A 24356-nucleotide genomic window follows, 5' to 3' on the forward strand; every position below is an offset into this window, starting at 1 on the left:
CAACTCAACATGATGAAGACCTTCCTGAGAATAAGAGTTGTTCAAAGGTGGAAGAGAATCCCTCAGAGGTCGGATAACCATCTGTCAAGGCTGCTTAAGCTGTGAATTTCCTGCCCTGACAAGGAAGTTGGCTGAGATCAGTGGTTCTCAATTCCCAGAAGCCTTCACCACTTGCCACATCCAGAGGCCAGCTTTTAGAACCACTGGTTTAGATAACTGTTGAAGCTCCTTCCAGCACTATAATTCTATGTGCTTATTACATTAGTGTAATGCAAAAAACTGAGAGGACACAGGCAGGACACATGATAGTCAAGACTCCAGTTAGGTATACCTAGATCAGCACCGCACAAATGCATCAACTATGTATGTAACAGTACTCTCCCAACAAAGAATAAACATCATTTGCACTTGTGAAGAGACGCAAGCAAAAAGGGAAGAGCAGTAGTGAATGCAGTGGTGGAGTTCCAAGGTAAGAGGAGAGTGACAAACGGGATGACCCATCATTATCTGTAGGTGTATTTGAGGTCTACTTTGACCTTCCAACTGAAATACTGTTGTGTAGTTATGTAAAAGGTATTATCTATTTGCAATAAATTGTTTTAAGTAAGAAATCTCTATAGATATTATGTACCATGCCATAATACAGGGCACTTTACAACACTTTACAGGGCACTCTGGGCACTTTACAACATAATTATGAAAACAACACTTTGTCGTCGTTGTTCCCCCCCTGCAAACTGGGTACTCATTTTACTGACCTTGGAAGGCTGGAAAGCTGATCCAACCTTGAGCCAACTACCTAAACCTGTCAGGATCTAGCTCAGGTTGTGAGTGCTACAGTTTACCACTGTGCCACAGGATTCTAGTTGTGTGACTCAGTATACAACAGATAATGCCTACAGAGTTTTCCTTTCTTCTTCTTCTTCTTCTTCTTCTTCTTCTTCTTCTTCTTCTTCTTCTTCTTCTTCTTCTTCTTCTTCTTCTTCTTCTTCTTCTTCTTGTTGTTGTTGTTGTTGTTGTTGTTGTTGTTGTTGTTAATTGAATGTGTACCCCACCCATTTAGTCAACTGACTACTCTGGGCAGCTAACAACATATAAAATAAACAATTTAAAATATAGAACAAGTAATACATCAATAGACAAGAACTCAAGATGAAAGAACAAACTTATACCTTTTGTGCTAAAACTTATACCTTTTGTGCAACCGTGCAACAGGACTTCAACATCTGTCTCTGTCCTAAAGGTGGTCATTCTTGAAGTAAAAAAAACTGAGAGATTCCAAAAAGAAACAGTTGAACAAGGATATTTCAAGAGGTTCAGCTCTCTCTCCTGGTTTAAATAAAGATACGAGGTTTTTATACATATATCACACACATACATATTTTTCTTCATTACTGCCCTATAGCATATAACATGAAAAAAAATTCAGCAGAACTATGAAACAAAGCAGCTGCTTTTACCTTAATCTCAAGCAGATACTGGCTGAAATCCAATAGCAACTTGCAATTCTAGTAGGTCCATTAAATTAGTAAAGAAAATAGTGAGTCAGCCCCCCCCCATAAATTTCATTGATTCAGTGGGCTTACTAATAGATTTCAGCCAAGGTCTAGTAAGGTAGAAAGCTTTGGCTATCCCACCTCCAAATTGATTTGTGGAACAGATCTGAAGAACTACTTAAAAACTCTCCCCCTGCCCCACAAAGAAGGTGCAACTATGCTACATTCCGACTGGAATTTCACAAAAGATAATATCGCTCCTCTTCCAGTGTAACTTTGAGTTATTAAAAGTTACTTTATAGTAATAGATTGTGCCCTCAGTACAGGTGGAAGAAGAAGGTCACCAGTTTCAAGTATTGGCTCCTACTGTTCTCTCATGTTACATTCAATTTTTCCAAAAAAACAACTGGGTATCTCTGAGTAAGTAAAAGTCTCATTTTCAAGAGAAAGTAACTGTAAAAGTTTAAAAAATGCTGGTTACCTTTCATCTACAACTACTTATTTGTTATAATAACAAATAACCGAGCCATCCCTGTTTTGATTTTCACAGAAGCAGAAAGTTGTCATAGCTCTGTTTCTCATAAATCAGCATTCTTCTGTGACTTCTGAATACAAAACAACAGTGCCTTGAAAAGGACATTTAAATGTAATAGCCACAAACATCAAAGCGAACCCAGAGAGCAACAGGGCTGTCTAAACATGATCTGACAGATATCCTGTCCTGGAATGATGCCATATTTCTTCTAGTCATTTATTTAACAAATACTTCTTGGTGGCCTATAGCGAAAACCCTGTGGCTTGTTGATGGTATTGCTTAAATTAATCGTTCATCGACTACCACTGATACTAATCAAATAATTTGTTTCTGGTGTCCTGCCAATGCTTTGAATTTTTTTTAAAAAGTGAGCACTTGGGGGAAGTTCCATGCTTCCGCTCAGGTTAGATGATCTGTAGTTGAGATCGCAGAAGGATGATCTATACCTGAGAACACAGTACGCATGTGGAAGTGGACTAGACAAGGGGATGAACTTTTGAATCAACAGATCTCCTAAGAAAGGTTAGGAATTCAAGGCAGAGAAAAAACTATTCATAGAAGAGATTAGCAACTAGCAGCCTTTGGGCCAAGACTGGCCCTCCAAAGAACAATATTATGGGCTACTGGTTGTCACGCCAGAGGCAAGATGATGTGAAGGTTAATAGAAAGAACAGCTTCTGTCTAGATGGGACTAGCAAGCAACCGAATCCCACTCAGGGCAACCTTCCTGTTGATTAGGAGCTTACAGTGCAATCCTGTCCATGCTTACCCAGAAGTAAGCTCTGTTGGGTCTAATTTGAGGTAATTGGTTGCAGGATTCCTGCCTTGAACAAAGGTTGGGCTGGATGACCTTATAGGCCCCTTCCAATTCTACGATTCTATCTCTTTGAACTTTGTTTCTGGCTTTCTCAGTATTCGCTATTCCGCCCAATTGCAGCTAGAATTTTGTGGAAACGAGTGTAACTTTAATTAATGACTTTGTTTTTCCCCAGCAGAGCTCTTCGAAGTAAGACCAAGAGGGCAATGAAATTCAGAGCATGCCTTTCAACAAAAGAATTTGAAACAAACAGACAAGGGGTGACTAAAAGGAAAAAGAAAAAGGAAAAAAAAAGACAGTACTAATCTCTGTATGTCTCTTATTGAGCCTCAGTATATACAATGGGTTTTCCTCCTAGGTGAGTACAGCCTTTGGATGTTTCCAGGTGGATAGCTTGTATTGCTAAGTGTGCAGTTACACTAGCAGCCGACAGTGAGTTAGTGTGCACCACTTTCGAATGGTCAGGCTTGATTAGAACAATCTAATGAAGCCTGACCATTCACATGGAAACAGCTCATGTCAATACTGTGAAGTCGCTTAATAAGTGAGGCACTTCAGGATATTGGAAAATTAATAACTTCCTTTGCACAGCAGAATGCAGAGGAAATGAAAAAACATTGGACTATATATAGATATAGGAAGACTTTTGCTTATACTGTATACTTTATGAGTTTAAAAAATTTTAAAATACTTTATTTGCCTTTTTTTTTAAGGGCTGGTCAGGACACTGCCTGCAGCCCAAGCCACCACTTTTGAGTGTCTACCACGATTTTCTACCATGACTGGAAGATAATGAAACCTATTTTGCCTGAAGTGAAACCTACTACCTCAAACTGACGTGACAAAGCTGACGACTCTATTTTGATAGATGACAGTTCCATGACTTGGATGTTCAGGCAAGAAAAGGCCTAGGAATAGGCGTAGTTCTGTAAGTGTGAATTCTCAGATAGAGAACTGCAACTTCACTTTTCCCATCTGAGTCCTGCCCTCCCCTGCCCTTTGAGATGTCAACCAAGCCTTTCCACACGTGGCTCCAATCTTATCTTTACTGCCCAATTTTGCATTTGTGTTTTTTTTAAAAAAAAAACACGCAACACAAAACAAAACAGTTACAGTTACAGGAGGCTGAACTCTACGTCGTCGTTGTCGTTTAGTTGTTTAGTCGTGTCCGACTCTTCGTGACCCCATGGACCAGAGCATGCCAGGCCCTCCTATCTTCCACTGCCTCCCGTAGTTGTGTCAAATTCATGTTGGTTGCTTTGCAGGCACTGTCCAGCCATCTCGTCCTCTGTCGTTCCCTTCTCCTCTTGCCTTCACACTTTCCTAACATCAAGGTCTTTTCCAAGGAGTCTTCTCTTCTCGTGAGATGGCCAAAGTACTGGAGCCTCAGCTTCAGGATCTGAACTCTACACCTGTCACCAAAGTCCATTTTGTATAAAGCAAGATCAGAGGAAAGGAAAGCGTATTAGCCGGAATGTCACAAGCTGCATTATCTTCTTTCCGTCCTTTCACCTTTTCTCTTTTCATTGTAGTTCCCAAGGCCAGGTGCTTCAGTATCATTCACAATGGACATAAGGTTCACAACAGTAATACTACTACGCTGTTTCCCCAAAAATAAGACCTAGTCTGAAAATAAGCTTTAATATGATTTTTCAGGATGGTCGTAATATAAGCCCTACAGCCCAAATAAGCCCCAGTTCAGTGAAACCCCACCCTCCACCATTGTGCAGCAACCAGAAGATGATGACATGACTGCATTTGAATAAATGTAGATTGTTGTACAGTATATGAAAAAATAAAACATCCCCTGAAAATAAGCCTAATGTGTTTTTGGAGAAAAAACTAATATAAGACCTTGTCTTATTTTTGGGAAAACAGGGTATTACCCCCTTAAATGCGTTTATAGCAGTCCGGGAGATTACTCCTGAACAGGCATGCATATTTTGCAGCATAATCCTATACGTGTCTACTCAGATACGTCCTGCTGAGTTTGGGAAGGATTATTTCTAGATAAGCAGGTACAGCAGTGTAGCCGTAACTTCTAATAGGTTTTTGTGGTTAAGGCAGGATTCTGAAGTGTGGTAATAAGGATGGTAAATCTGAGCATAGCTCTTTGCTCTTTCTTCCCCATAGCTAGGAGATGTAGGCTAAATCATATAAAAAGGATAACGTGACCAAATTTGCTTAATTTTATTGTTTCAAAATGTAGGTTAATTTGGGTTGTATGTGTGTCTTTAAAAGAGGAGAGCGTGTCCAACCTTGTATGGGGGAGTGGGAATGACTAAAAGGAGATAAGATACAGTAGGGGTGCAGAATCTTTGCTCTCCAGACATTGATGGATTTTTTAAACCCATCAGCCAGAGGTGCATAGTGATGGGAATCTGTAGTTCAGCAACATCCGCAAGACCACATCTTCAGTTTCCCTACCACCGTAATACAGTACATGGATATGACACTATAAGAGCCATGTAAAAACATTTAAAAAGAAAATTATATACTCCTTCCATAATTTCACCTGTTGAACAGGGTGGGGTGGCATCCCATAATACTGACGAGCAAGAGATTCAGAACAGACAGAAGGAGGTTCCTCTCACAACTCATGATTAATAAGTTAGATTCAGTGTAGTGATGGTCACTAGCCCAAGAAGATTAGAGATGGAAGGTAGGTATACACCGGCTCTCAGCCATAACACTTGAAATAACCCTCTGTATTCAGAAGCACCAACCCTTTGAATATGAGGTGCCAGGAGCAATCATGGGCAGATGATTGCCTTCCTGGCTGTTTTACAAAGTGTTGGAGCTGATGGACCTTTTGCCTGATTCAGCAGGGCTCTTCCTATGTTCTGGTCCTTCCCTTGACCTTCCTCACATAACTCATATGGAGCCTGTATCTTTCAGGCAACCTATTAACCAGCTTCCTGCTTTTCTTGTTTTTTTGTTTCTGTTTTGCCTGAAAAGATTAGCTCCACAGTGTGGTGCAGGGGAGATTGTTCAAGAGGACTTTGTACTTTGCAGTTCCTGTTTATGTATCTATCTTTACCTCAGGGGACAGGCCACCGCAGAATCCAGACATACTTGGAGAATACCTTCCAGAGGGTGGCCATTTTTGGCTGTGGAACAAAAATCATTCCTTCTTCTGATTCTGAAGCAAGTCTAGTGGTTTTAGAGTTACAACTTTAGAATTATGACAAGCAAATGTGTTTACTAAAAGACCTCTTTTTGACCTCTGTGCAGTTATGTTGGCGGGCTAAGATTATTTCTCCTCTTCCTCCTCCTCAAGGCTGGACATCTTCATGGCTGTCACAATTCGGATCAGCCCTAAATAATTACGTTGTGTTGCATTGAAATCAGCCTCCATGGTTATTTTCTTTCCTGCACTTCTTTCCACATTAATTTTTATGTTGAATGATCAACTGTGACAACCTGTACCTTTTCACTTTTTGTTATTCTAACTTTCTCCTTTGCATGGGTTTAGCTATTTCTGGGTCCATTCCCTTCTTTTGCTACTTACTTGTTAGTCACCACTTCTTGATCCACAAAATTCTTAGCATCTTCCAATAGATCTGCATTTCAAACACTCCTGTTCTTTTTAAAAATAGCATCCTGTGAGAAACTGTGTGATTCCAAGCCATAGAATAAAACCGAGAATACCTGGTACCTTACAGTGAATATTCTTAAAGCCAGTTGTCAGTTTTTGTTGCCTGTTGCCTGTTGCCTTTGTGATTTTCTCCCTTCGTCTCCTACCAAATTCATATTAATTTATGTATCTGCTCAGTAATGAATGTTAATCAACTGTGTCATTGTTAACTCTCATCGAAACTGGCTCTCGTATTCAGTGGCCATGGATCATACTTTACAGGGGACAGATTTCTGCTTGATGTTTGTTAAATCGATGGTCCACTCTAAGCATTTAATGAAGTGGGAACAAGGGCCTTGAAACTGTTCATCGGCAGTTAAAACATTAAGCAGGTTGGCCAGTTATCTGGTCATACTTTTTCCCCATTCTGATGAGGTATATTGTATTTCCTTTAAAATGTATAGGCCAAAATTCTGTTTTTAAAAAAAGTGTATTAACGTAAACATTCCAGCAGGTTGTGTAGTTTGTCAGCTGACTGTCACACAACCAAAGGACAACCACACCTACAACTGATGGAGTGTAAAGACCCTACTACTACTTGTGCAAATTGCCTTAAATAGTTGTGCAATGCAAGAGGATTCTGGCCCTAATAGTAATTTCACACAGGTGTAGATAAATTTAAAATAGCACATGGAAATATGCGGCCTCTTTTCCCCTCTTTTATTTGGGGTGCTGTCTCCTTTTTTATTTTTTGGCAATTTGTAAATGGTCTCTTTACCATAGGTTATATTTGCCCTAGAGTGCCCCCCCCCCCCGTTTGAATGTCATGGTCCTATGGCTGCATTTGCCCTTTAAAAATTGTCCAGTATGATCCCAGGTGCTGTCATGTTGATTTGTGCCCTTAATGACAAATTAAAGGAATGCAACTGGCAAAATGTAATAGTCTTCACCTAACGTGGATTAGGGGTGGGAAGTAATGGCCACCTGTGTTAATACAGAGATACAATGCGCTCTCTCTCTGAAATATGGGGTCGGGAGAGTCTGTTTTTCTTCCTAACATCTCCACAAAAGATAACAAGAGCTGCTAGTAGCTGGTTTGTTTCCTTGATGATAAGGAAGAAAAATTTTCTTCACCGCTCATAGAAAGCTAAATGCACCTTAAGACCAAAAGCTCAGGGCCTGGGGGTTAAGAGTGGTGCACATGAAAACTAAGCACAGAAGCATGTCCAACAATGACATTTGTGTCAAAGATATGTTTTATGGGTGCATGGAAATCCATGCTGAAAATTCTTCTGCTCTGACAGACAGAGAGGAATTCCGGCTATTTATAAATGTATAATACAAAAAGGAAGTTATGTTGGGGATGGGGGGGGGGAGAGGGGATGTAAGAAAATACTGGCATCCATTTAGGAATGTGAAAGGTTGGGTTTCAGGAAGACTGGATTTTTTTTTTCTGCCAAGCTACAACCTCGTTGCCTGTTATGGGTCAGGAATTTATTTATGCCACCATGATGCCCATAGTGGCAATTGGTATCAGTGGCCTGAAATGTCATGAGTTCTGCACATAACCTGAAATGGTGATTACATTGAAAAGTCCCTAAAATCTTGGGATGGAAAGGTAATCTGAATGAGCTGTTTTTTCAAAGAAAAAAATAGACTTTTTCTTTTTGCAAATTATCCAATTGGTGGCTCTACAAGAAAAACGTGCACCTGTCTTTTGGGTTCCAATTCTATAAAGAAACAGCAAACGGTGGATTCTTCCCCGTTGTTTTCTGAACTATACACGAATAAATGCACACAACTCAAATTGAGTATGTTAGAAAAATGCATGCAGACACAAGTTAGTCAATGGAGGGAGTTACTCCAAAATGTCTACATTAAGAAAAAGTCATTAATTCATAGATTTGGGAAAGTATATACTGTACTAAAATATGCCTGTGGGGGAAAAGGCCTCAAATCTCACAACCCGATAGGAGAGAAAAAAAATGGGTGGAAAATACAAGTGGGATTGGATGAAATGCAAATAGATAGATAGATAGATAGATAGATAGATAGATAGATAGATAGATAGATAGATAGATAGATAGATAGATAGATAGATAGATAGATAGATAGATAGAAAGATAGAAAGATAGAAAGATAGAAAGATAGAAAGAAAGAAAGAAAGATAGAAAGAAAGATAGAAAGAAAGATAGAAAGAAAGATAGAAAGATAGATAAAATCGATACTGCAAGACTTCCACATGCTTACTGAAATCTAGAAAGAATATGATTAAGGCTACTAGGCAGAAGTCAAGCAGAAGGCTTTGTTTCTCAGACTTCCATTAGCCTCTTGAGGCAAAGGTTTTTAACTTATTAAAACTAGAGGCATAACTCAGCCTTGTATTTCCCAAAAATTTATTGATGGTGTGTTTATATGTCTGGTTTCCAATCATATTGCAGCATGGCTTTTAAAGGGTTTACAATTACCCACTCGTAGTCCTTCTGCATTGGCTTTATTTCTAGGGATGAAAGACAGTGAGCCTAGCACAATGACTCTTACAGAGAAGCAGTAGGGAGTCACCTCTGACTGGGTTAGTTGTCCCCTGCAACGCCCTCACATCTGACACACTGAGAGAAAAAGTCTATCCTGTTCTGGGTGGAAACTAACGGGAAGCCAAAAAGTTCACTTCAGTGACAGGCAAGATATGCCACAGACAGTCTTCTTTGTGGGTAGCTGATGGTGTACAGCCATCGGTATTTGGACTCTCCACATTATCCTCTTATTTTCAGCTTCCATTATGTCTGGCAATTTTAGTTGGCAAGGTCTAACACATCCAGACACAATGTGTTTTGCATGACTGAGACTCTCCCTCGCCCACAAACTGTTGAAGGCATGAAGCCAAACTCCCCTCTTTTTTATTCACTTATGGCAACACAGTGGGCCTATTCAGCCATTCAAAAGTCTAAGAAGAGGGGAAAGAGGGACCCATGTCTTCCCCCTTCTCTAAAACTCGTGCATTGAATTTGAAGGTCTGAGGAGAGACTCACAGTGCAAAGATGGGGCGGGAGTAGTAGAAAGGGCATAGTTAACAGTCTGTGAGCCCGAAAATCTACTTCAGGTACAGTATGGTTAAGTTAAATGAGGCTAATTTTTAACTGTTAAATTGATATGAACTCACCATTTAAGTTTGGTAGCTAGCTACAGTAAAGACTTGCTCCAAAACAGTAGGCAGGTTCTATCATTTATTTTATTCCTCTCTGCGATTCCTCTTTTGAGCTTTGAAGAGATGAGAAGAGGTTAGGGTATGTGAATGTTTAGGGTATGTGAATGTTTAAAAAACCTATTTCCAGCCTAAACCATTCTCTTGCTTTTCCTTTCCAACTCCTTTCCCTTCTTCTTAATATAATTTCCTACCTCTCCCCTCTTGGTTTTACTGATTCCCAAGTGGGCTCAGAAATAACCCCTCAAAATGCAGTTTCCTGGGTCAGATTAGAAACCTCCATGTGGAACACAAAAAGCCCACCATTTTGATGCTAAGAAGACCACCTCCCCCAACCCAGCCATCCTTATTACCGATTGGTTTATTTATTTATTTATTTATTTATTTATTTATTTATTTATTTATTTATTTATTTATTTATTTATTTGATTTGTATCCCGCCCATCTGGTAAGTCGGTACCACTCTGAGCGGCTAACATAAAAATATACAGTTATAATAGCATAAATCCAAAAATATCAAAATATCAATTAACAAAACATAATAAGTCATAAATAATAAATAGAAAAAGAAGAGAAAAGTAATTTAAATTAAATTAGATGCTGGCAGGAGGGAAGGCCTTGACATAAAGCCATGTTTTTAATTGAGTTTTGAATGTACCCAGCGAAGGGGCCGCGCGAATCTCAGGAGGGAGATTGTTCCAAAGGCGAGGAGCCACCGCCGAGAAGGCCCGGTTTCTTGTCTTCTCTCTCCGGGCCTCCCTCGGCGTCAGGCTCCTCAGCCTCACCTCCTGGCTCGCGCGGGTGGTTCGGGTAGAACTTGGTGGGTGAAGGCGTTCCGCCAAGTATCGAGGTCCCAAACCGTTTAGGGCCTTATAAGTGAGCATTAAGACTTTGAAGTCGATACGGAAACAAATGGGCAGCCAGTGCAGTCTAGCCAGGATGGGAGAGATGTGATGATATTTTCTCCCTCCGGTGAGGAGTCTGGCTGCTGCATTCTGCACCATCTGAAGTTTCCGTATCAGCCTCAAAGGTAGCCCCACGTAGAGCGCGTTGCAGTGATCTAATCTTGAGATTACGAGTGCGTGTACTAAGGTAGTGAGGGCCCCCGTGTCGAGATAGGGCCACAGCCGGGCAATCCGCCAGAGGTGGAAGTAGGCGGAGCGGACGACCGACGTCACCTGTGTTTCCATGGTGAGCGTCGGGTCCAAGTGTATGCCCAAGCTGCGGACCCCGCTCACCGGGGCCAAGGTCGCCCCCCCAAAGGAGAGAGGGCCAACCAGGCCACCAACTACGGGGGGCCCCACCCTCATGACTTCCGTCTTGTCCGGGTTCAGCCGCAGGCCATTTTCCTGCATCCATTCCAGTATAGTCTCCAGGCAGCGCTGGAGGGTCAGGATGGCATCACCTGCAGTTGGCAAAAAGGAGATGTAGAGCTGAGTGTCATCAGCGTACTGGTGACACATCGCTCCACACCTCCTGATGACCCCCGCTAGCGGCCTCATATAGATGTTAAATAGCATTGGGGAGATAATCGATCCCTGTGGAACCCCACAGTTGGAGCTCCACGGGGCCGAGACATTCTCCCCAAGCTGAACTCTCTGGGGGCGGTCCTCCAAGAAGGAGCGGAGCCAGGCTAACGCCAGGCCACCGATTCCCAGCTCGGAGAGCCTCCCCAGGAGGATACCGTGGTCGACGGTATCAAAGGCCGCCGAAATATCGAGGAGGACCAACAGAGACATTTTGCCCCTGTCGGCCTCCCTCAGCAGGTCATCATACAGGGCGACCAATGGCGTCTCTGTCCCGTGGCGCGGCCTGAAGCCCGACTGGAACGGATCCAGTGCATCTGTTTCATCCAAGAGTGCCTGAAGCTGGTCTGCCAGCTTCAGGCACTCTTGGATGTGTTTTAACCTTGCAGTATGAGGTTCATTAAGTAACAAAGACTACCAGGTTTGCATTAATCCATCTGTGTTCCGCACATGCACCACAGGACTGCTTTCAATGTTTAGAGAGGTTTATTCCCAGGAAAAGCATTCGTAGGATTGTGGTTGCCTCACAATGGAAACTGTTGCAAATTTAATCAAAAGCAATTCTCTGTCTGGGCTGGAGCAGTGGAGGAAGTCTCTATTGACATAACCTCCATAAACTTGGGACTCAGGGCATGATGCAAAAAAAAGTTTTATTTCGGAGTTCGACAGTTCCAATATAGGGTTCACTTCACCTTCCCTGATCCATCCTCGGACTCGGTTCCCACCAGTAGTCTAGACAGAGCCTTTCCCATCACCCTGGGTATCTCTGGTCAATATCACCAGAGCTGGCATGGCTCATAGTCCCGAGGTCTACCTGATTTCAGTCATATTCATTATGCATTTGATTGTTTTAGCTTACATACACATATGCCTTCTTGATGCCAGTAGGAATGGGGAATACATAGTGCTAATCAGAATATCACGAGGTGCTTTGTCAAAGTCAAGATATATTACATCTACAACATTCCCACTGTCTCTCAGGGAGGTTATCCAATTGAAAAATGAGATAAGATTAGTCTGGCAGGATTTGTTCCTGACAAATCTATGTTGGCTCCTAGTTATTACTGCATTGTTTCCTAGGTACTCACAGATTGCTTGCTTTATAATCTGCTCCAGATTTTTCTCTAGGATTGATGTTATGCTGACTGGTTGGTAGTTCTCAAATTCCTTCTTTTTTCCTCTTTTTTAAGATAGGGACGTTAGCCCTCCTCCAGTCATCTGGAGGAGGGCTAACGTTTCCTATGATCCCAAGAAAATAACAGGCAGTGGTTCTGAGAGTTCTTCAGCCAGTTGCTTCTATATTCTTGGATGCAGTTCATTCGGCCCTGGGGATCTGTTCAAAGTAGCAAGGTCTTCTTTGACTATTTGTTTATCAGTCTCAAGATGCAGTTCTGTCCCTTCCCTTTGTACTTCATGTTTGCCTGGAGGGTCATACATTTGTCTTTTGGAGATATATGCAGTTCAGCACCAGCCAGTGAGCCGTATGTTTCCCTTTCTTGGGCAATTATGTAAAAAACATGGGTGGAAGTTTGTAAACCAACCCCATTTTGAAAAGGCATTTTTAAAATGGCCTGTGTAGGCGAAATAAGGCTGTCTTTCACCAGGGCGAGATACAAGAGAAAAGGAACCCTGTTAATTGGGAACAGTTGGAGCATATGTAACACATTTCAGTATTGCCAGCTTGTCCTTCATACATTGTTTTGCATTTGTATTACCCAGCTCTGCTGAAAATACAAACAGGATATAAATTATATTGTTGGCTTACACCGCCTTCCATCACTGCCTGTTCCCTTCACATGCTAACTTCCTTCCGCTCCACAGTGTTCCTTTTGTGTCTTGATTTGAATGGGCCACATTAAGACCCCAAACAAGGGTCATTTATTAGTTGCTCGGCGGTTTTCTCACATACGTAGAACAGACAGATAACGTGCTGTCAAATGGGATTTCTCCAGATAAGGTCATGTTCTGGTATGCAGCTGAATGCCTTTGGCTGTTGAAGTAAAAGCCCTTCTGGGAATGTAAAAGCCAGGTGCCATTTAAAACAACAACAATGCAGTACAGTATTTTAGTTTCCTATTGCCCACAAAATGTTTCCTGAAGGCTTTCTATCCACTTTTTCTGTCCTTGATCTCAGAGAAGAGAGTGGACTGGTTGTACCATTACGAAAAAGTCAGGGCAGGTTTCGGGGTACCACAGATCATCCTATATGGCCTGATTTGGTCTATGGGGCACCTTAGTGGGGGGCAGTTCCTATATCCTAGAAGTTTCAGACCCCCTGAATTGTGTCTCAAATCTAAATTAGATGTGGCATTAATTAAGTGAATTCATGCCACTGGATTTGTAAGAATCTGTGCACTTGGAGTGGTACATTTTTCATATGGTCCATCATTTGGTTGTGTGTTCTATCCTGCCTTATATTCCTTTCCATGCTGGACTACAAAGTCATGTGTGCTGTCATCTGAAAAGGTGTTGTATAGAACCTCAAATTCAACACAACCAAGTTCCCAGACTTCGAACCAACAAATGGGTTCTACACAGCAAGTTAGTATCCTTAAGCAATTAAACAGGTCTATATTTTGGTATAAATGTTTTTTTAATGTTTGCAAAAACTTGTGGAATACTTTTGTGTATAGTGCTATTATAATTAGAGATGGGGGTATTTGTATTTGTATACGAAAATCCCCGCACAGGTGGCATTAATGGGGGTCCAGCCCCATGGGGCCAGACGGTCCACTCACTGATCCGCTGCGGACACGCATGATCCGCTCACCACTCCTGGCAGGAGGCGGGAGGATAAGCCTCACTGCAAGGTCGAAGAGTGATGTGCGGATTGCTCACTGCGGAGCCATTCATAGAATCGCACCATCCTCGTCTGTGGTGGATTGGTGAGTGGACCGTCCGGCCCCATGGGACTGGGCCCTCATTAACGCCACCTGTGCGGGGATATTTGTATTCGTATACAAATATTAATACCCCCATCTCTAATTATAATTATTGAAAGGTGCTAAATATAAATACCCTCAATAAATGTCCCTGCCATCCATATTTCTGCTTTCTAATATTGGATATACCCAAGAGGGAGTTTTTGAAGTATGTGCAGGACAGGAAAATTTCTGGTGGTGTTCTCCATTTCTTGTACCCCATCTCTAATTGTGTTTATTTGCACACTTGGTTGTTTAAATAGGAATGAGTTTCATTCACTCAGAATCTACAGGTCCACCATTTTTCATGTTCTCCATTATCTTTTTGCACACCTAATTTCTGTAACATTTAGATATATAGATACAGAAGTAGAGGTAGGGGTATATAACAGAGATTAGGTGTGAAACAAGGTAGCACAAGAACATGGGAAATGGTGGGAAGGCAAATGAAGCCCAAGCAGATAAAATTCAGATAAAAGTACCATCCTGTGCAGCAGTGATGTTCTATTGAGACTCTTGTCACTAATTTCTCCATTTGTCCCTTTCATTTTCAAGCTGGCTCTGCTTCTTGGTTCTATTTTAACTGGTTCCTCTTTAATTAGTTGCTTTCTGTTGACTAGTAGCGCCAGCATTCTTAAAAGTTGTCTTAATTCATCCATTCCTGTTCAGGGTGGGGCTTTAATTACATCACCTGGTGATGAACATCCAGAATTCTGAAGAGAAGCAGTGGAAAAGTCCGTTTCAGCCACTGCTGCGCTGGTTTCGTCTGAATACTTCTGGATGCCAATCCAGAATCCAGGGAGACTGTGGAGATATTAAATAGAATACATTATTCTAGCTGGCTCACCCAGTGGTCACTTCAAAGTGCTGGGCAGCACCCATCTCTGCTGTTGGCCCCTCTTTCACTCCTTTGCCAGCTCAAAGGTGGCAGAGGGCGTTGGTTGATAATAGTCTCTGCAAACCTGCTGCTAGCATGAATTGCTTACTATTTTTATTTTTAAATTACAATAACTATGCAATTGCCTTAATCATGAAAGAGGGGGTTTAAAAAACATAGTGGTCCCCTATAGGGAGGAAGGTGGTATATTTAATAATTAAACAAACAAACGGATCGTTTTGGCTGCACTGAGAAAGCCAGCAATTAAGCCTTACAACTGGAGATAGGACTTACCTAATCAAGGGGTTAATATGAGTGAGCAGCTCTAGGAACAGGCAGCTATCTTAATAAAGCAGTACAGTGGTGCCTCGACTTATGAACTTAATTGGTTCCGGGAGATGGACATAACTCGAAATGGTCGTAAGTCGAAGCACCATTTCCCATTGAAATGCACTGAAATGCAATTAATCCATTCCAACCGAAGAAAACAATAACAAAAAAAAAAATCACTGCAAGACCGATCGGAAACGCGATTAATCCTTTCCGGCTGAAGCGGGGGGGGGGGAAGCAATCAAGTGTGCAAGACTCATGGGAAAGACAAAGAAAACAAAGCAAAAAGCAAACAGAGCACATCAGAAACACAAAGAAAGCAAAAGAAAAAGCAAACAGAGCACACTGGAAATGCAAGGAAAGGAAAGGAAAAAGAAAACAAAGCACATCGGAAATGCAAAGAAAAAGCGAAAAGCGAACAGAGCACATTGGAAATGCAAAGAAAACAAATCAAAAAGTAAGGGAAGCATGCAAGACCCATCGGAAATGGGGAGGAAACTCCAAAAAGGAACCAAACCCCCCAAGACCCATTGGAAATGGGAAAACAGGGGGGGAACCCCAAGACCCATCACAGCACAGAAACATAACCCCCCCAGCCCAAAACCATGCTGCAAAACCCACCCAGAACAGTTTTTAAAAAGCAGAAAACAGCACCTTACCTTACCAGGCAGTCCGAAACCTCCTCTGATCGCACACGATCTAACTGCTGGGGCGAAAGAGCTACAAAGAATCAGCCTCTTCACCACCAACAGTTAGCAATTTGAATTTCCCGCCTTTTCCCCCTGCCTTTTTGTGTTCATAACTGGAAGCTCCAGCCGTAAGTTGAAGCAAAATTTTGCAGCTGTAGCTGGTCGTAACTCAAAATGGTCGTGTGTCGCGACCTTCGTAAGTCGAGGCACTTCTGTAACAATATGAAGATTCTTCTCACACTTCTGTGGGAAGCAGATGGCCTCTCCTTCAAATACTAATTTTCCTCTCATATCCACACAATCACAGGGCACTTTATTGCATTTATGTTTGCTTCTGCCTATCTCTCTGTCTGTGCAAGACAGCCAGAGAATCTTGCTCAAGGGAATGTGGACTGCCAGGTTTTTATGGCAATATAGTGCTATATTAAGTGCCATGAGATGCTGCAACCTCAGTTCTGTTTTGAGCAGAATCACAAAGATGGCCATAAAGCATATGCTTTGCAATGTTGTATAACCACTGATGCCCTGAACAAGGAAGAAATCTTCCCTGCAGTTCGGTTAATTCCACCAGTGCCTTTAACTTTGATACTAAACCTATGAATTTATTTATTTATTTTATTTTATTTTATTTTTTATTTATTTAACTAACTCAATGGGGTTTAAAGGAAACATGGCTAACACCATGCTGTTCATCCAAATTATCCCTGGTCAGAGAACCATGATGTTGGTATGCCTCATTCTAAGCACTTGTTTGATGCTAGAGCTGTTTTTAGTACACCATACGATCCATAATATGGTGCTACAACTGGAATCTTTTACCTGCACAGTCTTTTTTAAAATTATTGTTGCTGTTCTGGGAATTTATAGTTTTTTATTATTGGTTTAAATTGTTGTTTGCTGTCCAATATGGAGTGCAAGCATCAGAATGGTGAGATATAAATCTGTCTGGACAATTTCTCTGGAATGTTTCACACTCACACCCTCCAAAGATATGTAATGGAAAAGTACTGCTGGCTAGAAGATCGCCAAAAGATTCTTGCCTACCGATGACAGAGGTCATCAGTAGGCAACAGGTCCAAGTAGTGAACAGGACAGTTCACTCCAGTGACTCCATTTAAGAAAGTAATGTGACCCTTTTCGATGAGGAAACCGTGGGATGTATTTCTGAGTGAGAAATCTGGCTCTAAAAATAAAAACAGGTTACACCGATACTAAAAATGCAGCTGACATATTTCTTAAGCGTGTCATGGCAGGGTGCATGCAGGCCTGCTGGGATTCTTTTGTTGAAAATTGCAGTTTTTAGTTTGCCATTTATAATGGAAAACCGCCCATTTTGTGTGCATGTTTTAGCACCAGCCCAGAGAGGCATGTTGCCAAAACTGGCTCTCCAGTCAGTGAAATCAGTCTAACATTTCTGTACTTTTTCTCTCAAAGATTAGCATTTCACAGTAAATTTAAAAACCCCCGCAATAACTGAAGAGACATTAAAAATAACAATTATGAGGTAAAACCAGCAATTCAGAATACAATTCAGTTTTAAGGTAGCAACAAGATTATATAATAACGGATCATTGGGGAAAAGAAATGACTGAAAATGTTGGAAATCAACATGGCAGACCTTGATGAACCTCAGCCTGGGAGGTATTCCAGAGCCAAAGCACCATCAGGGGGCAATGGCTGCCTATTATGATTGGTGGGATAGAAGGCCCAGTATACGAGGGCAGAAGTAGAGGTGCCAGGCAGCACTGGGGCAGAAGTGAGTATTCCCTCATATATACAGAGAGGATATGGGTATTTGATCCTCTGGTTTTGGTAAGGAGGCAGGCATGAGTGGGCTGGCCAGGTGGAGCTTGAGATGGCTCCCTGCTTGGTCTAGCAAATTAGCCCGTACTCTGGTGCCATGACTAAGAAGGCTGTGGCTGGTGTTCCCAATTGCTCGCAATTAGAACAAAAAAGAGCAAGGCCGTGCAGGTCACCAGGGCCCCAGAAACTTTGAAGCCCTAAACCAGCATCTCAGATTGAGGCCAGAAACAAGCAGGCAAACCAAGGAGCCCACTTCTTGAAGTATCTTTACGACACAATCTGTGGTGCTCCACCATACTGGAGCTAATTTGACAGCAGTCCCTAAAACAGTGACAAGAAAAACAACAGTGATTTATGCTTCATCATGTGTGGCTTGTGGAAGAAGTCAACAGTTGCATCAGCTGTGGCATACTGGTAGAAGACGTAGGGGTGGTGTGGGTCAAGGGAATTAACAATGCCAGTGTTTCTTTTTTAGTTTCAGCAAGTGGTAGCATCAACCACTCTCTGGTTTGAAAGTAGAAATATAATTGGCGATTCTTTGTTCAAAGAGATGGGAGATAAATTCCATTACCGCTCAAGAATACTTGCCCAGCATGAACAATAACCATGCCACGAAACTTTGGGATTAAGCCTGATGAAGATGGATTACTGTCGAAAGCTAGCTATCCCCTTGATTATTTCAGTGGTCCAATAAAGAAAGGTATTGCCTGCTTCTGCACTAAAATATATTGTATTAACAAGAAAATTAAGAGAACCAAATAGGTGAGGGGTTGCTGAAGTATGTGGAGCTCACACAAATTGATGAACATGTTGTAGCCCTGCCTCATCATCACATTGCACATGGAAATGTGACTATCTGGCTAGAGTGGAGGTGATTTGTCTGGACAACCTCTCCATGTGAGCCAGAACCGCATTTCAACGTACAGTTCTAACAAATGAATGGCACTTCAGAAAGGACTGAGGGCGGTGTCTCCCATGCTGTGGACCTGTGCTCTACCCACTACACTATACAGCTGGACCACTGCCATGTACAGACTATTCTTCCATTCTCAACTGAGACTGTTAACTGTCAGGCGAAGGGGGTCATTCTTAGTTCAGCTGTTTGAGAGACTTCCTTCTGGAAATGACAGGCATTAGACCTGGGATCTTCTGCCTATAAAGCATGTTGGTTGGCTACTGAGAGAGGGGGGCCTCTTCCTTCCCACCTGATTGAGAGAAAAAAAAAATTCTTGGCAAAGACAAGAGGGTGTAAGTGTAAGTGAGAGCAATGGAGAATCTGGGAAGACAAAGCTACATGAACACATTCCAAAAGGTATTTATTTGCAGTTCCAATGTTGAGCGTCTTCCTTGTTTGCCTATTGTGAAACAGAGAGTTTATCTTCAATGCCACTTAAAAAAACTCAAAGGCATTATTTGATATGAGTTTTGTAGTGCTGTTATTCTATTAAATTTGCCTTCCTTGGGTTGGTAGACTGTGAACAGGACATTATTCTGGCATCTCAGCCCAGAAGAAAAATGGACCCTAGGCCCTGGAAACATCAGGAGCAAATCATAGGGGAGTTTCCGTGGCCAAACCTGATCCAGCTCTTAATCAAAGATCACACTGTTTGCTGCGTGTCTCCAGGAATGAGCACTTCTGGCTGGTTAGACTGGTAATATTAATTATCAGACATAATTAACAAGAAGGGAAGCCCCTCCCGTAATTCAGAGAACTCCTGCTAGATCTGAACATGCAGGTAAGACATACCACATTTTCCTTCTCTCCAGTGTGTTCTCTTTCGCCCACTCAAGGATGCAACCAGTCACAGGCCTGATTTGTCGGTCTCTACATCATCAAGTGCACCACAAAGAACCTGCCAAAGAGGGTAAAAACCTCATGTGATCACACTTACATGATTACGTAAGTAAACAGGATCTTGGCCACTATCTATAGAACTTCCTCCTACCCTGTTTTCCTGAAAATAAGACCTAACCTGAAAATAAGACCTAGTTTTAAGGATGCTCGTAATATAAGCCCTACCCCCCCAAATAAGCCCCAATTAAGTGAATCCCCATCCTTCACCCTTGTGCAGCAACCAGAAGATGACATGACTGTAAATGTAGATTGTTGTACATGAAAAAAAAATCCCTAAAAATAAGCCCTAATATGTTTTTTGAAGCAAAAATTAATAAAAGACTCTTATTTGGGGAGAAACACTGTATTAATGATAAGTTATTTACATGGTGTTTTATGATGTTTTATAGAGCAGGATACTGAATAAAGGCAGGAATTTGTACTCTAAATTTTAACAGAAATGTAAGACTATAACTGCACTGTGAGAAAAATACAAATAGATGTGTTGTGCTCACCTAGGATGTGAAGTTCCCTCAGGTGAACTTGCTTCAGCTGACTATACAGAAGTCAGCAGAGAGAGGGAAGGAAAATTTCTTTCTTTCTTTCTTTCTTTCTTTCTTTCTTTCTTTCTTTCTTTCCTTCTTTCCTTCTTTCTTTCTTTCTTTCTTTCTTTCTTTCTTTCTTTCTTTCTTTCTTTCTTTCTTTCTTTGAGGGAATTCCAGAGTCTAGGAGCAGCAACAGAGAAGGCCCTCTGTTGTGTCCCTACCAAACATACCTTTGAAGATAGTGGGCCTGAGAGATAGGCCTCTGCTGATGATCTCCAACCCCACTCAGCAATCTGGCTGCTACATTTTGAACCTTCTGAAGTTTCTGAACATTTCCCAAAGGCAGCCCCATGTAGAGCGTGTTACAGTAATCCAGTCGAGATGTAACTACAGCATGTGTCACTGTGGCCAGATCTGACCTCTCAAGAAATGGGCACAGCTGTTGCACTAGTTGTAACTGTGAAAAGTTGGTGAACTAATTTTAACTGTGCAAAGGCTCGGAGATGAATCTAAAAGCATGGCAGTCTGCCTTATTTGCAGCTTGTTAAGGTAGCTCTGCTCTGGCCATCCAGACCTACAGGAGGCACACAGAACAGAGTTACTTTAACAAGCTAGAAACAAATCTGATTGATAACTTCCTCCTCTTCCTCTGCCACTTCCTCACCCCCCACCCCCATTTGATCACCTACTTGCTATAGGGCAGCAACTCTTTGACAGAAAAATAAAAATGAATGGGAATGGAAAGGAAAGGAAAGGGAGGGGAGGGGAGGAAAGGAAAGGGGAAAAGATTGGCAAGGTGGAATGGCTTCAGATAACACAGCTACATACTTCTCCACATTGATTCAAGCAGTCACATCATCTGAACCAACATGAATGTACTTGATTCCAAAAAAGTAGAAACCCACGAGGCACAGTAAAAAAACAAAACACAGATTGGTAGTGGTGGCCCTGGGCTCGTTCATATTGACTTGTACGCCATTTAGTTAACAGAAAATAATGTGAATTTGACTGTCCCAATCCCAGGGCATTTCCTGAATTATTTCTCAATATAGTTGTCTTCTAAGACATCAAGGTACACAAGAAACGCCTTGCTAAATGTCATCTGTTCTTCTGTTTTCCATCCAGAGAGAGGGCATAAACTCTCTGTTTCTTACACACACATACACAGTATTTCATCCCTAGCATTGAATAACTGCAAGTATATTAAAGGCCCATTCATATGACAATGTGTTAAGGGAGGAGGGAGTAGTCTTGGAAACTCTATATATTCCCATGGTGGACTGAACAGAACTCAGCAATGTACAGATCGCTTTCATAACTGCACATCGCCTGTTTCTGTGCCCCCTCATCCCAGCACACATAAGCAGAACTTTTAAGTAAATATGTGGAGGACAAAAGCAGATCTAGCAAGTGCAATTCTATCCTATCAGTCCATTCATTCAATCTATCTATATACATTCAGTATATGAGTAAGGCTAATGGTTCCATTTAAATAAAATAGCTACATTGATCAACATAGCTACCATTGATCAACATGAACAGGTCAAATCTTTTGTTCCCCCCCCCCAAAAAAAAACAGAGGACATATAAACTGCTCACAACAACACCCATAAATATATTGTGTCTTGTGTGCAGAATTACGTCCTTACTCTGTTCTAAATCTATTTATTTATTTTATTTATTTATTTGACTTATATACCGCCCCATAGCACTACAAGCACTCTCCGGGCGGTTTACAATTTTTAATTATACAGGCTACACATTGCCCCCCCCAGCAAGCTGGGTACTCATTTTACCGACCTCGGAAGGATGGAAGGCTGAGTCAACCTTGAATCTAGTGCCAAGGAGCGTGATTGAATGACTCCAAGTCTGGTATTGCAACAGGGGATAAAGGAATTTATTTTTCCACATTAATGTCATAATACTCTTAAGCTTCCACCATATCCCATACTCTTCATCAATGCTTTTTCTAAACTCAAAAGCCTCAAAGGTTTCAGAGGAAAAGAAACGAAGAGGCAATCCACAGGGAGGAATAGAGGAAGCAAATAGTCTTTTTACATACATTGGTGAACTTCTTCAGAAGTTCAGCCAACTCCTAAGTATCTGGTTTGTATGGTGATTGTTCAGCCTTGGAATTGACTCACCTTAGAGGCAAATGAGTGAGCTAACTTCAAGTGCCAGACATGTTGTACAGATACATACCTGTATCTAATACTCAGGGAACTGATCCAAAGATAAAAATCAATCAACTGTTTGGGTTATTTAGGGTTTTGACATCCAAACTCCCTGTGCCCTCAGATCTTCTTATCAGGAGAACTACTGCAATGCAGTGGCTAAGTCAATAACTGTGTACAGTTCCTGAGGAGGAATTCCCATGGATATATTTTTTCCAGTAAACATTTGAATATAGGGACATGGTGGCGCTGTGGGCTAAACCGCAGAAGCCTGTGCTGCAGGGTCAGAAGACCAAGCAGTCGTAAGATCGAATCCACATGACGGAGTGAGCGCCCATCACTTGTCCCAGCTCCCACCAACCTAGTGGTTCGAAAGTATGCAAATGCAAGTAGATAAATAGGGACCACTTCGGTGGGAAGGTAACAGCGTTCCGTGTCTAAGTCGCACTGGCCATGTGACCACGGAAGATTGTCTTCGGACAAAACGCTGGCTCTATGGCTTGGAAACGGGGATGAGCACCATCTCCTAGAGTTGAACATGACTGGACAAAAATTGTCAAGGGGAACCTTTACCTTTTACCTTTTAAACATCTGAATACATTTAAAACTCAAGAAAGCCTGCAAAAGGTCAACGAACTCTACCCAGCCACAAGGACCAGTGATCACTGCACACAAAAGACCAGCTAACATCAATCACAGTGACAGATCACCTCTCCCCCTTATCACAACAATACACCCACAACAAAAACACGCTGATCGCCATAATCACCCAATCTCCTGAAAAGGACAAAAGCTGATCCCACAACTATAAATACTCAGCTATCCAACAAACTGCAACAAAGCACAAACAGAGTTCTGACTCCTGTCCTCTGAAGATGCCGGCCACAGAGACTTTTGCTCTGTGTGATTGCTTGATCTGCTACAAAAGGGGCTGCTCACAGGGATGTTCATTCCCCTCAACTGAGCACCTCTTGTTTCCAAACAGTGTTAAAAAAGACTTTAAAGACAGCACTGAAACAAATTGTCACTAAGCCATTGGCAGGGGGAAGGGAGGAAATTGCCAATTGACACCTTATCAGTTCAAAGGTGCCAGTTCATTAGTCCAGAACTGGAATGAAAAGAGATTTGTCTCTATCTTTTATGAGAGGCTTGCTGTATTTGTCTGAGCAACTACAGTGATTTCACTCACAAAAACCAGCAGAGACCGACATTGAGAACTAGAAGATCACAGCGGATCTAACACTTCCCATCCACACACTGTGTATTTGCACATTCAGTTAAATTTCTAGGAGTGTGAGTCATCTATTGCTCCTAAACATGGGGGGGAGGGGAATGGCCAATGCAAGGTATGGAGCAACTGTTAAAACCCTACTGTGCAAAGTTAAAACCCTATTGATGAAGATGAAAACAAGATAACTTTTTCCTTATGATGTGGAAGAGCTTCAGAAGAACTCAAGCGCTTTTCTTCCATCAGCTCCACACAGAATGATGAGTGGCAGAACCTGAGTATCTTCCAGTCTTTGTGGGCTTAGAATCGGAACCCCCTCAATAAATAGTTCAGGACAATGAGGGCAGAAACAGACATGTGAGGTCATCTGTAATTAGAGCTAAAAGGAAGTAACTGAACTCATCACATTACAATCAAAACATCACTTTCTAATGTCTCCATTATTAGAAAAAAAGGAATTATAAGTAATTTATTTTTAATAGGTGACTTTCTTCCGGAAGAAGGGCGGGGTGGATGGATGGATGCATGCCTTGCAATTAGGTTCCCATAACTAAATGCCAAAAGAGCTTCCGAACATCTAAGGAATGCTCTGGCTCTAGCTTCTCCTTTGATCAGTGGGCCAGGGCCTTTGGTATCTGAAGAAACTGACTCCTGCCTTATTAAAAACAAAAGAGGAAACACGGCTGGGGCTGGAGGCGTAGCCATGGCAAGGGAAGGAATGTAACTGGGTCAGTCGGCTGAGTAGCGACAGTGAACTGGTAATTCAATCATATTCCAACATCGGATCATTCTTGAAACGAGT

At 41.8% G+C, this 24356-nt stretch overlaps 1 long non-coding RNA gene across 1 annotated transcript; it reads left to right on the forward strand.

The window, feature by feature from the left end:
* The first annotated feature begins 1027 nt into the window (after window positions 1-1027).
* Window positions 1028-8463, forward strand: LOC144586486 (uncharacterized). The gene is made up of 2 exons (XR_013541342.1): window positions 1028-3776; window positions 5894-8463. It is a non-coding gene; the product is annotated as an uncharacterized LOC144586486 (long non-coding RNA).
* Window positions 8464-24356: the final 15893 nt, after the last annotated feature.

Source organism: Pogona vitticeps, chromosome 2, assembly GCF_051106095.1.
Source record: "Pogona vitticeps strain Pit_001003342236 chromosome 2, PviZW2.1, whole genome shotgun sequence".
Taxonomy (NCBI): domain Eukaryota; kingdom Metazoa; phylum Chordata; class Lepidosauria; order Squamata; family Agamidae; genus Pogona; species Pogona vitticeps.